We start from the raw sequence: 17,802 nt of genomic DNA, 5'->3' as shown, positions 1-17,802 counted from the left end.
TACTGAAATGTTCATGTTGGCTGATGTTTGCTAAGTTCATTATAGAAAAGAAAAAAAGGTTTATATAAATCTTACAGTTAAATAATCAATCAGCCCTTCAATAAACATTATCAAGCACTTACAATGTACCAGTCAATATGCTAAATGTTGGGGATACAGAAAAAAAAAAGAAAAATTAGATCTTACCCTCAAACTTAAGTTCTAAGGAGGGAGATAACATTTATATAAACAGACATATACAAGATACATACAAAGAAGATACAAAGTAACCTTACAGGGGAAGGGATTAATATGGGGGGGGCGCGAATAAAGGCCTAAAGAGTTGAGTCTTCCGGAAATCTGAGGGTTCTAAATGGCAAAGGTGAGTAGAGAGAGCATTTTAAGCATGGACAAAGACCAGTGCAAAGGCAACACAGGAGACAGAACATGACATGTGAGGAACAGAAATAGTCTACCAGGTCAAACCATAAAGCATGTGGAGAAGAGTAGTATGAAAGAAGAATGAATTCTATTTGATCCTAAAGCTAGTAGGGAGCTACGGGAGGGAACATGGTCAGATATACACTTCAGGAAAGTCACCTTGGCAGAGTGTGTGGACTGGAGTCGGGGGAGACCTTCCTCACAGAGAAACCAACTGGGACAGGCACATAATAGTCCAGGCAAGTTGGAATAAGGGCCTGAATCAGGCTAGCAGTTTTGGGAATGACAAGAAACGAACACAGGGAGAGGAAAAGATAAGATTTGGCAAATGATCGAATATATGAGATAAGTGAATGAGAAACTGAGAATGACACCAAGGTTACAAACCTGGAGAAGTGGAAGGATAGTGATAAACAGTAATAGGTTTGACAGAAGGGTAATGAGCTCTGTTTTGGACATTTTGAGTTTGAGGTGCCTATAGGACACATATAGGCAGAAGGGTTAAAAAATGAGGAAATTCTATGACAAGTGATACTTCTCATACTCTAGACAGAATGGGAAAGAGAGTGGCTCGAGTTTACATGACCAACAATATAGAGGACTACACATTTTCTCCAGTCCCCACTACCTCAAAAAAAAAAAAAAAAGCCATGTCAGACACGTAGAACGATTTCAATTGAATTCACAAGACAAAAAATAAGAACCCTCCAAGATAAATGCCTTATGAATTAACACTAGAGAATACTAAGCCCTTTAAGCACCTACTCAGTGTCCTAACCCTATTGACCTTGATGTTTCTGAAGCCAAGGATACACAAACTGACCTATCAGCCTGTGCCAAGGACCCAAAAAGGCAATTCCATCCTGCCTCAAAGAATGACAGCACACTCCACCCTGCAAGTCAGACCTCATTCCCTCCAAGTCACATGAGAAAGAGAGGAAAAAGAAGCACGATACTCTATCTGGAGCAACCTGAGGTCATAGGACTCCAAGGCTGCAGGGACTCTATCTAGAATGCCCTCCTCCAATCCTATAAAACCTAGCAAACAATGATTTAGCCCAAACAGAGAAGAAAAAAATAAGAATCAGGGAAAGTAAGTGGGACAGGAAGCCAGGGTAAGAGGATCAGTACTGTCCCTTAGGAAGATATTGTAACGTTAAGGGAATTTGAAGATCTTCCCTGCCCTTTAATAGGCCCATGTGACCTGCTTTGAGCTCTGGCCCATTCCACAGCCTGAGTCACATGGAGCCCATGGTAGAAAAAGCTTGCTGAATGAGTGGAACAGGAAGGGTGCAGCAGGAAGAGAGAGGGAGGTGGAGTTGAGAGAGAGAAAGCAGAGCTGAGGCAGAGCAGAGCAGCTAGCCTGAGTAAGAGAGGGAGTGATTTTGCCTAAGGGAACTTGTTCCTGGGGAGGCCTGATAAAGGGAAGATTTGAATATGGCCATGTTCCCTGCACTGATAATGTGTATAGATTTCTTTTTTACTATGATGGATTTGACTTTCTGGTGTTTGAATAAATGTCTTGGTTTCAGGAAGAGAGCTTATATTTTGTGAATTTACCCTGGAATTATGCATACATATCCATAGCAGATGCTGTGGGTATAGAATTGGTGTTACAGATATTTAGGCCAGTGAAAAGATAAACCTCCTGACAGAGAAGGCTGAGGTAGTTTTGTGGTTCAATTCCAATGAGTGATATCATCAAAAGAAAAGGATTCAGAAAAGGAGTTATGAAGGACTATAAGGAAAAATGGCTGAAACACCAAAGATTTCAAAAGGAAAATTTTAATTAAAAACCTAAAGCACAAAATATAAATTAACCTGAGAAATTCTTAAAAACAGAAGGAAGAACAAATACTGAACCCTCAAAAAATACAAAATTCTCTTAACAAAAGTTACAATACAAAGGAAAGTGAACCAATGTCTGACGAAATCCCAAGAGAAGAATCTATAGGTCACATCCAGAAAAACAAAACAAAACACTGCTTCAAATACAGTAACTAAAGTGAATAACTTCAAAAACAAACAACAAATTCTGAAAGTCTCCAGAAAAAAGTTACTTCAAACATAAAAGAAAGGCAACTTTAACAAGAGAATGCCCACTAGATATCACAGAACTGAATAAAATACCTTCCAAAAAAAAAATGTAAGAACTCAAGATGTAATCCAAAATGGCATACCCTGAAAACCTGAGCCTAATTATCAATTTAAAAAAGATTGGCAGTCAAAAACAGAGGCATTCCTAACATACACACACACACACACACACACACACAAATGTTCAAATACCCCAAACTACAGAAACAGAAGAAAGGTAAGCATAATTGCCAAGAAAAAAATAAATAATAAAATAAATTACTCCATATCTGGGAAGCTGATTTTTTTTTTTAAAGAAAAAGAAAGAATGAGAAGAACTGAGTTGAAGATGTCAGTATAAGGAACAGGAACAGCCTTTCCAATTCCCCAGAATTCACAACTTCACAATGTGAGATCTCCATTTCACTTCCAAATAAATTTCAAAATAAATATATCTGACCTGGCATGCACAGTAGGCAAACAGAAATGATTTCTGGATCACCTACTATTTTAGCCCTTTCACACATCATTTTTTCTATTAGGAAAATAAATACTGAACAATGTATTAGGAAAGACTGCCCTCTAGTGAAACCAACCATTGATTCTTTTAAAAGTCACCAAAGAATAATGGACTAGATAAGAAGAATAAGCAACAAATAAACTCAATAACCAGTGTTCAATATCCCAATTAGATAAATTACTTGGGGAAAAATTACTATCTGACGAGGACTTCTGAGAAAAATGAAAAGCAATTTGGCAGAAATTAGGGTGAAGGCATCTCCTATCATATAAGCTCAAAACTGATAAACAATCTGAATATTAGTTACACCATCAAAAAAATTAGAAGAGACCCAAACTAGATAGCTTCCACAGCTCTGACTAGGGGTAAAGTTCTTACCCAAATAAAATATAGAGGCAATCATGAAAGATAACCTACATGGTCTTGATTATGTGAAATGGAAAAGCTTTTTTACATTTGCAAAATGAATGCTAATCCTCAACTAGGATAAGAAAAGAAGTTGCCAATTTAGGGGGAAAATGTGTTTAAAAACTTTGGTAATTATCTGATATCCAAGATACATATATATATGTATGTGTATATATATATATATATATACATATACATATACATATACATATACATATACATATATATACATACATATGGAATTAAATATAGATACATAAGTATTGGATAAGTGGCCAAAGGACAAGAACAAATAATTGTTGAAAGAACTACGAGCTGTTAACAACTACAAAAAGACTATTTCAAATCAGTAATAATAAGAAAATATAAATCAAAACAACTGTGAGGTTTTGCCTTACACTCTGCAAACTGGCAAAGATGACCAAAGGCACACATAATTAATGTTGGAGAAGATGTGAGAAAAGAGGACCATGGATATCATACATAATTGATGGAGCTGTGAATTGGTCCAAACATTCTGAAAAGCAATTTGGAAAAGTAACTAAAACATTCATACCCATTTATAAAATATCCTACTTTTGTGGTTGCTTTTGAGTCATTTCAATCATGTTTCACTCTTTGTGGATTTTTCTTGACAGAGAGACGGGAGTGGTTTACCACTTGCTTCTCCAGATCATTTTACAGATAAGGAAACTGAGGTAAACAGGGGGAGGTGTCTTGCCCAAGGTCACACAGCTAGTAAATGTTTGAGGCAGAATTTGAACTAATGAGAATTAGTCTTCCAGATTCCAAGCCCAGTGCTCTCTCTACTGTACCACCTAGCTACAAACATCCCCCTACTAGGCATTTACTCCAAGTCGGTTAAAGACAGTAAGGCTCAAAATATTCATAGCAGCATTTCTTGTGGGAGAAAAGAACTAGAACTAGAAACAAAAAAGACATCAACCAACTGGGGAACAGCTAAACAAATTACGGTACTACATCATAATATATCATTGTATAAGAAAGTAGAAATATAAAGAATACAGAAAACTCTAAAATTTATATGAACTGAAGTGGAGCAAAGTAAGCAGAACCAGGAAAACAATATAACTAATAATTTTGACAATGTAAATAGAAAGAACAAAGAACAAAAGAAGATGAAAAAGAAATTCAAGACTTTATAATTATAATGATCAAGTTTGTCTCCAAAGAAATGAGAAAGTTAATCTCCCTCCATTCTTTGCAGGGAGATGAGTTGGGAACTACACATACTATCGAATAGTTGAGATATTGAATTAAAATGTTACAGAAGATGACTCACTGGGAAGAATAAAAAGAGGGATCTATTTTAAAATTAAGGTAACGTAAAAACAAAAGAAATCAACAAAAATCTTAGAAAGATAAACAAACAGAGGAAAGGACACAAAAACAAGATACCATATCCATTCCTCTATGGCTTTTTATTTGTACAAGTCAATGGAACCTTTCTATAACACTGCCTGGGGGTTAATGCACTGAAACTAACTTAAAGGCAAAATCAAATTATAATGAGCAATTTGACTTGGTCTAAGATCTCCTGCTGAACTCATGTTATAGGGAAGAATATTATGGAATGTGTTCTGCATATCAATGCTTCAGCAGATTCTGGAGCTCATCAGAACGTGAGTATTCTCACTGTTCATTCAACAAGCATCCATTAAGCTTTGACTATGTCCCAAGGATGAGTGCTAGGTGCTAGAAATGCAGAATAAAAAACAAATACAGTAGAACCTCGGTTTATGAATTTAATTCATTTCCAGATTCTGTTTATAATACCATCTGTTGGTATTGCAATTTGTTGGTATTCCCATAGGAAATAATGTAAAGTTGAATGATTGGTAACACATTCCCAAAAATATTCATATAAAAACAATTATTTATAGTTTTAAGTAAGTTTTTTGTCCCTAATGCGCCTAAAATACAATAGCAATGATTAGTACACAATATAAACTGAAAATAAAATAAATTAACCTGCACTTTACCTTTGAGAAGAGTCATGGCTGGAGTGAGGGAGGCGAGAGGGAGGAGGAGGAAGAAAGGCTATTGCTTGGAAGGAGAATCTCCTTCTATGAGAACATCGGGGATTTCAATGTTGAGAGTGTTCTCTTATGCTACTTTCACTACAAGTAAGACTAACACTACTGCCTTCGTTTATTTTTGTTTTTTAGAATCACTTTCATGTTTTGACTGATTTTTTTCTTTACATTTGCTTTTGACTAGGAATCTAATGACATTTGTTTTTGATGTTTTTTTCAGAATGTCATGGAAATGTGACATTGCATTATTGTTAAAAATATTCTTGGCTCTCAATGCTATAGCCTCATTTGGGTGATGTTTTTCAACAAAATTTTAATGTTCATACTGTGAATTTTGTTTGGCTTGCAAGACAAACTTTGTGAAAAGAAAACTTTTCCTCATCCAGCAAAGTATACATAAACCAGGTTACTCATCAACCAAGGTTCTATTGTAGTCTCTGCGTTCTATTGGGTGAAACAGCATATACACACACAACTCAAATAGATCTATGATGTTATTCATTCAAATGTTCTCTCCAACAAACAATATAGATCACAACCCATCCATGCTAGCTTTTCTCCACATTCTCCCATAAATTGGGTCCAACCACAGTGCTTTGGTCTTTCTTCATCTATAAAGAAGCAAAAGGCAATAACACTGAAAACACAAAGGATCTGAATACAAGCCAAAGTCACTAACCTAAAAAACAGGATGAGCAGAAACAACTTAAGTTATCCCAAGTCTCCTCAAAGAAAATGACAAATACCTCAACACTACAATGCCAAAAATAATACAAGAAAACTGCCCTGAACTTCAAAACATGGGAATTATAGCACAACAAACTCTGTAAGTGACCCAATGTACATGTCATTCCAGAGCCATTGCCAGGGAGAAGGCAATGGCAGATGGGACCAGACCATACTTCATGATGGAAGTGGCCCTATAATGGAAATGGGAAGAAAGCTAGAAGTACTAAGAGACAGAAGCAAGGAGGGAGTGTATTTCAGCCTGGAAAACAGGTGTTACATAAGAATTTAACCAAGGATGTCACGTTCAGAATACAGCAAGTAGGCCAGTTTGGCTAAAAGGTAGCATGTGTGAATGGGAGTGGAAAGGTAGGTTTAAGTCAGACTGTAAAGGGCTTTAAATGACAAATGGAGATTATATTTCATCCTAGAGGCAATGGGGAACCACAAGAAGCTCTTGAACAGAGGAGTGATATGATCAGACTTGTGCCTTGGAAATAACAATCTGAAAGTTGTGTAGAAGGATTAAAGACAGGAAAGTCCTGAGGCAGGAAAACCAATTAAGAAAATACTGCAGTAGCCTAGGGAAGAGGCAATGAGGGCCCGAAACAGGGTGATGGCCACATGAGTGGAAAGAAGAGGAAAGATGAGAAAAATGTTATGGAGGAAGAATTGAAAAGACATGGAAAACTAGATATAGAGAGTAAAGAAAAGCGAGGAGTCAAGGATTACTTTCAGTTTGTGAATTTGAGTGATCTGAAAGAATGGTGGCACCCTGGACAGAAAGATACAAGGTTAGGAAAAGGAGTAACTCTTAGGAGGAAAAGATAATGAGATTTATTTTGGATAGGTTAAGTTTGAAATACTTATGGGACATTCATTCAGAAACGTTAAATAAACAAATGATAATACAGAACAGGAACTCAAGAGACTAGGGCTGGATATAAAGTTCTCAAAACACAAAGATTATAACTGAATCCATGGGAACTGATGAGATCATCAAGGGATCAAATAGAAAGAAAAAAAAGGCTCAGAACAAAGCCTTAAGGGACACACACCGTTGGGGGCAGGGCATGGATGATCTAGCAAAATAGCCTGAGGAATGACCTGAGAGGCAAGAAGATGATCAAGAGAGCATACTGTCATAAAAATCAAAAGAGAAGATAGTTTACAGAAGAAAGGGATGGTCAACACTGTCAAATACTACAAGGGGATTCAGAAGGATAGCAAATCAAAAAAAAGCAATCGGAGTTAGCAATTTCCAAAAGGTAATCCAACTCATTCTTTTATTCCCATGCAATTCTTAATTCACTGTCCATCAGCAATCCCAGACAGACTATAGGAGAAAGGATGCTGGGTTTAGAGTCAAAGGACCTGAATTCAAATCCAGGTTCTGTCTCTTACTATCTATGTGACTTAGGCAAGTAATTTAACCTTTCTATGTTTTAATTTCCTCATATGGTAAAATTTGAAAGGATTGGACTATATCTTACCACATCCACGTGGAAGCCTTCTCCCTCCCAACTGGACTATACACAGAAGTGTACCCTCTGACTTTATAGCTCCATGACAATAACAAACACCTTCAGCAAATGCACTTCTCTCTGTTTTATGCATTGATATTAAATATCAAAAGGTCACTAAAAAAAACTGTACAAACTTTGAAAGACTTAAGAACTCTGATTAACAAGATGACCAACCACAATTCCAGGGGATCACTGACAAAACATACTGCTCACTTCCTGGCAAAGAGATGATGGACTCAGGATGCAAAATCAGACATATTTTCTGGAGATGGTCAATATATATACATATACATGCATATTAAATGTGTATACATACATACATATGTGTGTGTGTGTTTGTTACAAGTGTTTTTCTTTTCTTAATGGAGGGGTTGTAGGAGGGAAAGAAAATAGATTTTTGTTCATCAAAAAAAATTTTAATAAAAAATGGCAAGAGTTATAGAGAGTATGTATTTAAATTTTACATTGATAAATTAGGTATTAGACCCATTTCACAAGAAGGGTTACTACAGAAATCCAGTACCTAAAGAGCTCTACTCTAAGGAAGGCTGACTTTCAGGGTCCCACTTAGATTAATAATTCAATGATTATTCTGCTTTATGTACTTCAAGTACCAATACAATCATTAATACCAATCATCTTCTCTGCCAGAATGTCAAATGCACATCCAACACTGATCGGCTCAACTTCAAAACCTGCTGGGCATGCTTTTTCTGAAAAATCAGATTCAGCGACCGGTCAGGTAGCCGTTTATTAGGAATTGTGTTAGCCATAGCTGGAACCACACTATGACCAAAAGCATGAGTCCTACTAAGTCACCAAGGAGCCCAATTTTACCAGTTTTTACTTAGCTGAGTTAAAGCAATAAAGTCATGTAAAATTGCAAATGTTACCAAGGAGAAGTAAGAAATTGAGCTACTGCAAACCATTAACACTTTACCTTGAAATAACTTATCTGATTAACCATGCCCAAGTCCCCAAGCAGGGTGCTAAGGAAATATTCTGAAGGAAATGGTCAGAAAACATTGCAGCACAAGCTTTAGAGGGTGGTTCTTGGAAGCCTTTGTCATCATGAGAGGGAAAGGCAAGAAAGGAGAGAGATCACTGAAGGGGGAAAGGAGGGAAAACTTCAGAATTCTGCAGAGAGCTTACCCCAATGATAAGTACAACCCTCAGTCCTCCATGACGAGCAACAGTTTTCCAAATACAAGGGATATCATCATACATTTCCATGACTGGTCCCTTCCAAAAAACACTTACTTGTGAAAAGGTAATAGATCTCTAATAGCTGTGCAATCTCTTCTGCTATCTAAAAAACAATAATTAACAAGGGTAGAGAAGTCATTATTTGTATTCCTCAGAATACAGAACCAAAACCCCAGGCTAGCACTAATAGAATAGGCAATATAAACCATGGCTTAGTGAGTAGAACTATCTTCCTTAGCCCTGTTTCCAGCTCTGGACATGCCTAATGTCACTAAGGCCATTTAAGCCTGGTCTATGGAAAGCTTATCCAAACTTAACACACCCTCTACCCCAGTGTTCTTTCTTCAGCACAGTCAATCTGTCGATAGGTGTTTACTGAGTAGACTAAACATAGAAAGTACTCTCCTCTTTCACACTTAAATTTATATTTCATCCACTTCTCAGTATTTTTTTCCATGGTGACATCACTGACTCCCTTGACTCTGGAAAAAAAGATGGACCAATCAAATCACATGGTGAAAATGATGGTTCACCTATAGGCTATTCTACTGCTATCTACACAAGTCAAGAGATCTAGACAAAGTCTCCAAACATTTTTAAGGAAGGGTATTGGTAAGAGTCACACAGAATGGACATGCATTAGTGGGTTAAAGTCTGAATTATTATAAGTAACCAGATCTATGAAGCCATAGAAGCTTCAAAATACTCAAATACGAGATAAATTCCAAAGCTCTGTCTTCAGTATCAATGATCTTATCTGGATGCCTTGCCAGAATGTCAAATGCTTGTCCAAGCACATCATCCTCCTGACAAAACCTACCCCTCCTTTTAACTTCCGTCTTTCTATTGATAATGCCACCATTCTCCCAATAAGCAGGCCTGCACCACCACCATCCTAGTTCAAGTGACTTTCACCTCTTCCTCGCTTTCTCTCTTATCTATGTTTCACAGAATTATCAAAATAATGTTCCTGCTGACACCATTCCCCTAATCAAAAACTTTCAGTAGCTCCCCATGGCCCAAAGGATAAAATACAAACAACTTAGCCTGGCAATTAAGGCTCTTCACAATGCCTTCTAGTCTGATTTCAAATGACTCCCTTTTATATACTCTAGCTAAATTAATCAATATATATTTATTAAATGCCTAATACATCACAAGCTCTAGGGATACAAAAAGAGGTAAAAGATAATCCCTATCTTCAAGGAGCTTACAATCTAACTGGGAAGATAACATGCAGCAAATATATACAAAGCAAGCTACATACAGGATAAATAGGAAAATAATGGAAGGCACTGGAATTAAGAGGGGTTAGGGAAGGCTTCCTGTAGAAGCTGGGATTTTAGTTGGGAATGGGATTAATCATCAGTCAATCAATAAACATTTATTAAGCGCCTATTATGTGTCAGGCACTGTGCTAAATTCTGAGGAGACAAAAGGAGGCAAAAGACAGTACTTGCCACAAGGAGCTCACAAACTAATGGGAGAGACAACAAATAAACAAGCTATATCCATGGAATAAATAGGAAATAACTCACAGAAGGATGGAACTACATAGAATTAAGAGGGGTGGCAAAAGGTTTCCATAAAAGACAAGATTTTAGTTGGGACTTTAGTTGGGAGGACTCCAAGAATGAAGGACAGTGAAAGGAAATGCTAACAGCTGAGGGATGAAGCATCTGGATCCTGGAATGGCCAGGAAGAGTAGGTGGTAGACAGTAAGGTATAAGGTGTGAGAAGACTGGAAAGGTGAAAAGGGGCTAGGTAATGAAGGACTTTGAATGCCAAACAGAACATCTTGTGTTTGCTCCTGGAGGCAACAGGAAGCCACTAAAGTTTGGGGCAGTTTAATATGATCAGACCTCCCTTTAAGGAAAATCACTTAAGTGGCTGAATGGAGAATGGATTGGAATAGGGAGAGACAAGAGACAGGCAGACCCACCAGCAGATTGTTGTAGTAATCAAGGTGTGAAATGATGAGATCCTGCACTACAGTGGTGGCTGTGTCAGAGGACACAGCAGGGGATGCATTTGAGAAATGTTGCAAAAGTGAAATCAGCAGGCCTTAGCATCAGCTTGGATGTGAGGGAATGGGAGATAGTGAGAATGATTCCTAGATTTGGGACCTGAAGGATGGTGTTGCCTTCACATTCATAGTAATAGGAAAGACAGAAGTGGGGAAGGATTTAGGGGGAAAGATAAAGAGATCTGTTTTAGACATATTGAATTTAAGATGTCTACTGGACATCCAGTTTGAGATATCTGAAAGACAACTGGAGATGCAAGACTGGAGGTCAACAAATGTTCCACATTCATGTTCCTGATCTCTGAAATTACTTTATCTGATCATAATCTGTTGTCATTCCACCTTTGCCCTCTGCCTTCCACTGCAAACTCCAATACCTTCATCCCTCAGGTCTTTCCCAGGCTATCTCCTACATGGGCTACACTCTTTTTTCCAACTTGACTCCTTAGAGAACCAGTTCAACTCTACACTCTTCTCAAGTCTCTTGCCCATTTATCCTATCTAAGAACTTCCCTTACTAAACACTGGCCTTGGACTGCTCCCACCATCCACTGCCTTCATTCCTATTCATGCACTGTTGAATGAAGTTAGAGAAGATCACAAAACTATGCTGACTGGGTCTGCAACAAGTTTAGGTTATGTAATCTCACCTGGGCCCTCACTGAAGCAAAGAAATCCTTTTACAAATGAGGTAACATATGTACAACACATTACAAACCTTAAATATAAATGCTAGCTCTTATTTAAACCTTCTCTAAACCTTTTTCATCCTTCCTGAAACCTTCTATAACTCTCCCTCCCCTACGCTCTCAGCTAAAAAAACTGAGGCCATTCCTCAAGATCTCTCCCTTTTCCCCAAGAGCTCCCCCTTCTCCCCTTTATATCATCACACATCACAAAGATGCCTTCTGCCATTATCTCCATCTTCACCCATGTCACATAAAGAGGTGGCCCTTCTCCTTGCCAAGGCATATCTTTCTACATATACAAGTGATCCCATTTGATCCTATCTTCTCCAGAAGATTGCTGTATCCATTATTTTTCCCTCACTAATCTTTAACTGCTCTCAGTGTATTAATTGCTTCCCTACTGCCTATAAACACACCCATGTCTCCCCAAACCTCAAAGAAACCTTCATTTGTTCCATCCATTCCTACTAGCTATTATCCTACATCTCTCCTTCCTTTTGTGGATGCTAAGATGGCCTGAGAAGGCCATCTACAATGGATGCGTTCACTTTCTTATTCCTCTGACACTGAACCATTCTGGTATAAATTCTCATCATCTCACACCTCAGCTATTACAATAGCATCCCTGCCTCAAGTCTTTCCCACTTAAATCCATCCTCAATTTAGCTGTCAGATTAATCTCATGAAAGAACAGGTCTGACCATATCACATCCCCCCCTCCCAATTCAATAAACTTCAATGAAATTTTTTTTTTTTTGCTTTTAAAGCCCTTCCTTCCTTGCCCTTTCCTATCTTTACAATCTTCTTACATCTTTTCCTCTCCATATACTCTTTGATCCAGTGACACTAGCCTCTCTACTGTTCCTCACATAAAACATTCTATCTCCGGACTTCTGGCATTTTCACTGGCCATCACCCATACTTAGCATGTTATCCCTCCTCATCTTCCCTGGCTTCCTTTAAGCCTCAACTAAAGTTCTACCTTTTGCAAAAAGCTGTTCCCAGTTCTCCTTAATCTTACTGCCTTCCTTCTGAGACCACCTCCAATTTGTCCTGTATGCATCTTATTTGCACATAGTTATTTGTATGTTGACTCTCCCATTGAACTGGGAGCTACCTGAGAACAGAAACTATTTCTCCATTTCTTTGTATCCCCAGCACTTAACACAGTGCTTTGCATATAACAGACACTTGATAAATGCTAGTTGATTTGCTGAATAAAATATATAGGACAACAAAGGAAATCAATTATATTGAAATCAAGATGTAATTTTTTTGATCGTAGTTTTCAGGTAGACCAATAATTGTGTGTATTTTATATGTATAGGCATATGTATATGTGTCTATATGTATATATCTATCTAATCTATCTATCTATCTATCTATCTATCTATCTTTCTATCTATATATATATATAGACAGAGGGCACAGGGTGAGCTGAATATGAAAGGAGGATACCTAAAAAACAAAATTAAGTGTTGAGAGGAATGTACTGGGAAAAAGAGAAAGGGAGAGGTAGAATGTAGTAAAGCATCCCACATAAAAGAGGCAAGAAAGAGATTTTACAATGGAGGGGAAGAGGGAGGAGGTAAGAGAGAATAAGTGAGTCTTACTTTCATCAGATTTGGTTTAAGGAGGGAATAACACACATTGAACTGAGTATGGAAATCTATTTTACCTCATAGGAAGGCAGGGGAAGGGGATAGGAGAAGGAGAACAATAGAAGGGAGGGCAGACTGGGGGAAAGGATAAAAAAGATTTGAAAACAGTGCTTGTGGCCACTCACAAACCAATACACAGTACAGAAGAGCAACAAACACACCATTCCCTAGATCATACTATCTTAGAAGAGTCAAAAACTTACAGGTCCTGAGAATTACTTCTGAAAATAGCTGCACCAAAAAAAAAAAAAAAAAATGAAGCTTAGGACAGGGCCCCCTCCACTTCGGAAGCAGAGCTCTACTTTAGCATAGAGTTAAGTCAAGAAATAGAATAGAAAATAAGCAAATAAAAGAAAAAATTCAGACTATAGAAAGTTATTATGGTGACAAGGAAGAACAAAATACAAAGACAACAATCACAAGACAACAAAGCCAAAATTCCTGCATTCAAAAAAAATATGAATTGGTCTCAAGTCATGGAAGAGCTCAAAAAGGATTTTAAAAATCAAGTAAGAGAGACAGAGGAAAAATTGGGAAGAGAAATAAGAGTAATGTAAGAAAATCATGAAAAAAAGAGTCAATATTTTGGTAAAAGAGGCTCCAAAAAAAAAAATACTGAAGAAAATAACACCTTTAAAAACAAACTAGGCCAAATAGTAAAAGAGGCAAAAAAAAAAACCATCCAATCAAGAGAAGAACTCCTTAAAAATAGAACTTGTCAAATGGAAAAGGAGGTACAAAAGCTCACTGAAGAAAATAATTCCTTAAAAATTAGAATTGGGTAACTGGAAGCTAATGACTTTATGAGACATCACAAAACAATAAAACAAAATCAAAAGATTGAAAAAATAGAATATTAAGTATCTCACTGGAAAAACTGACCTGGAAAATAGATCCAGAAGAGATAATGCAATAATTATTGAACTACCTAAAGGCCAGGACCTAAAAAAGAGCCTTAGACATTATCTTTCAAGAAATCATCAAGGAAAACTGCCTTGAAATTCCAAAACTAGAGGGCAAAATAGAAATTGAAAAAATCCACCAACCATCTCCTGAATATTAGAGCTAAATTCCAGATGTTTCAGATCAATAATACTCGAATATTGTGCAGTCACAGTCAGAATAACACAAGATTTAGCAGCTTCTACATTAAAACTGGAGGGCTTAGAACATGATATTCTGTAGGGCAAAAGAGATAGGATTACAACCAAGAATCACCAACCCGGCAAAATTAAGTATAATCCTTCAAGGGCAAAAATAGACATTCAATGAAATAGAGGACTTTCAAGCATTCCTGAAGAAAAGACCAGAGCTGAATAGAAAAACTGACTTTCAAAATACAAGACTCAAGAGAATCATAAAAAGGTAAACAGGAAAGAAAAATCATAAGGGATTCAATAAGATTAAACTGTTTATATTCCTACATGGGAAAATCATATTTATAATCCCTAAAAATTTTCTCATTATTAGGGCAGTTAGAAGGAGTATACAAAGACAGTAAGTAGAAGCATAGGTTGAATGTGATAGTATGATTATCGTAAAAAATAAAATTAAGGAATGAGAAAGAATACACTGGGAGAAGGGGAAAGGAAAAGGTAAAATGGTATAAATTATCTGACATAAGAGGCCTGAAAGAAATTTTACAACAAAAGAGAAAATGGGGGAAGTAGGGAGGGAAGCACGTGAACCTTAATCTCATCAGAACTGGCTAAAAAAGGAAATAATATACACACTCAGTTGGGCATAGAAATCTATCTTACCTTACAGGAAAGTAGGAAGGGTAGGGGATATGACAAGGAGGGTAGAAGGACCTCATAGAAAAGAGGGCAGTTTAGGGGAGGTAAAAGTCAGAAGCAAAACACTTTTGAGAATGGACAAGATAAAAGGAGAGAGAGAGAGAGTGGGATAAACAGGGGGGAAATAGGATGGAGGGAAATACAATTAGCCATCATGTCTGTGAAAAAAGAATTGTGAAGCAAGTTTCTCTGATAAAAGCCTCATCTCTCAAATATATAGGAAAATCAGTCAAATTTAAGACCTGTTATTCAATTGATCAAAAAATAAGAACAATCACTTTTCAGAAGAAGTAATCAAAGCTGTCTATAGTCATATGAGAAAATGCTTTAAATTACTATTGGTCACAGAAATGCAAGTTAAAACCATCTGAGGTACTATCTCAGACCTATTAGATTAGCTAATAGGATAAAAACGGAAAATGACAAATGCTGAAGGGGATGTGGGAAAACAGATACTAATGCACTATTGGTGGAGTTGTGAATTAATTTAATCATTATGTAAAAAAACTGGGAACTATGCCCAAAGGCCTACAAAACCACGCATACCCTTTGACCTAGCAATATAACTACTCAGTCTGTATCCCAAATGAGATTTTTTAAAAAAGGAAAAGGACCTATACATACAAAAATATTTATAGCTGCTATTTTCTGGTGGCAAAGAATTGGAAATTGAGGAGATGTCCCTTAATTTGTGCTTTAAGAAATGATGAGCAGGATGCTCTCAGAAAAACATAGAAAAGACATGGAAAAAACATGGAGAGACTTACATGAACCGATGCAAATGAGCAGAGCTAGGAGAACATTGTACACAGTACAGCAATATTGTATGATGATCTACTATGAATAACTTAGCTATTCTCAGCAATACAATGATCCAAAACAATTCTGTAGAACTTATGATGCAAGGTACTGTCCAGCACCAGAGAAAGAACTAGTAGAGCCTAAATGTAATCAAAGATACTCTTTCTTTATTTTTCTTGAAGGTTTTTTGTCTGTGTTTTCTTTCACAGAATGACTTACAAGGAAGTGTGTTTTGCATGACTATGAATATGTATAACCTATGTCAAATTGTTTGCCTTCTCAATGGGGTGGGGAGGGGAGGGAGGGAGAGAATTTGGAACTCAAAATTTGGGGGGAAATGTTAAAATTGTTTTCACATGTAATTGGGAAAAATAAAATATCAAATAAGTTTTTTTTTAATCAACAGGAAAAATTAGTACTAAGAAACGTCTCCTTAAACTGTTTTACATGCACTATATTTAGTAGTGATTAAAATTATTTGGCTAGAATTGGAAGAACTCTCAGAAATTGTCTAGTACAATCTTTTTACTGAGATGCGCTAAGGTGAAATGATTTATGATCAAGCCTGCCAGTTAAGGACTGCACTAAGAACCTCATTCTTCTGCCCCCCACGTCCAGTGTTCTTTCCAGTATACACACACAAATAGCTCTTTTAAATGTTAAATATTCTTTCTGTGGTCTTTAGAATCAGAGCGCGTAAAGCTAAATGGGATCACAGAGACCATCTAATCCAACCTCATAAGTGACTTTGCCAAAAGTCATAGAGCAAGGCAGAGGAAAAGACAAGCCTAAAGCCTGAATCTGCTGGCTCCCAATTGAGGCACCTTTCCACTAAACCATTCAGCCACTCTGAAGAGAACCATTCATTTGCCAATAAGTACTTTTCTTTACGTGTGGGACTAACACAAATTTCTGGCCAGCCCAAATATAATGGAAAGAGTCAAAAAATCTGGTTCAAATATTGGTTATCACTTACTACTCTGCAAGTCCCTAAACCTCAATTTACTGATCTGAAAAAAAGGGGGGGAGGGGAGTTGGACTGGATGGCCTCTGGGGTCCTGTCTAACGCTGAATCTGTAACTACATAAAATAACTAGAAATTCTAAAATAATACAGGCTCCACAGGTTCTTTCTGCATCCTGCCTATCACTGTTAGAAAATGTTAAATAAAATGTCAAAAAATGCCACAGTACATTTGGACATTTAATTGAATTACACAGGCTGTGCCCTCAGGGACAGACGCTGCTCCCGGTACGGACGTTTGTCCGTCCTTGCGGCAGAGGGAATCAGGCTGAAGCAGGGAGGGCTGCGCCACAGGAGCCATGTGGGGCCCGGGGCCGGGGCAGGTCAGGACAGCTGGAGACGGGCTGGCTGCAGGGGAGACCTTGGCCTCGGCTGTCTGAGGCAACACCCGTCCAGTGGTTAGGGCAGGTAAGGGATGGGGCAAAGAATGGCCTCTTTCACCCATCAGTCTGGGAGAGGAAGACCCTCAGGGACGGCGCCAATACAGACCCAGGGGCTCTTCCTGGTCTCTGAGTCCGGTGGGTGCCACCAGGGTCCACACCACTGTCCTCCCAAGACTGCACTGACACCTTACGGCCACGCTGGACATGGCAGCCCCGCTGAGACCTGGATCCTCGTCCCGCTCTCCACGGGGGGTTACCCGCACGTTCTTTCCAACAATCTCATACCCAGGCACCGACGGGGGCAAGGCTTTGTTCTGGGCTGGAAAGAACGGGGATGGCACAGCAATGGCACAGCCCCTGCTCCCAGGGAGCTTTCAACCCAGCAGGAAGGAGGACACCCAAATACATAAAAATACAAGCCAAAATTTGGTTGTGTGGAGGGGTCGAACAAAGTGTTCTGAGAAATTAAAGCAGAAGGGAAATC

The 17,802-nt window shown here is 37.9% G+C and overlaps 1 protein-coding gene across 5 annotated transcripts in view; it reads right to left on the bottom strand.

The window, feature by feature from the left end:
* The window catches only part of EXD3 (exonuclease 3'-5' domain containing 3), a 429,786-nt gene that overhangs the window by 411,225 nt on the left and 759 nt on the right, over positions 1–17,802 (bottom strand). The window contains exon 2 of one of the 5 annotated variants that reach the window (XM_072633115.1): positions 8,994–9,042. The exons of 3 other annotated variants lie outside the window; for them this stretch is intronic. The gene's annotated coding sequence lies outside the window, so the exon portion shown is untranslated. Of the gene's footprint in view, positions 1–8,885; positions 8,905–8,993; positions 9,043–17,802 lie in introns of those variants that run through there. One more of the 5 variants, XM_072633117.1, reaches the window with a different exon arrangement.

This window comes from Notamacropus eugenii, chromosome 1 (genome assembly GCF_028372415.1).
Source record: "Notamacropus eugenii isolate mMacEug1 chromosome 1, mMacEug1.pri_v2, whole genome shotgun sequence".
NCBI classification, from domain to species: Eukaryota; Metazoa; Chordata; class Mammalia; order Diprotodontia; family Macropodidae; genus Notamacropus; species Notamacropus eugenii.
Note: the sequence above shows the minus strand (reverse complement) of the source record. Positions and strands in the feature narration are given on the sequence as shown.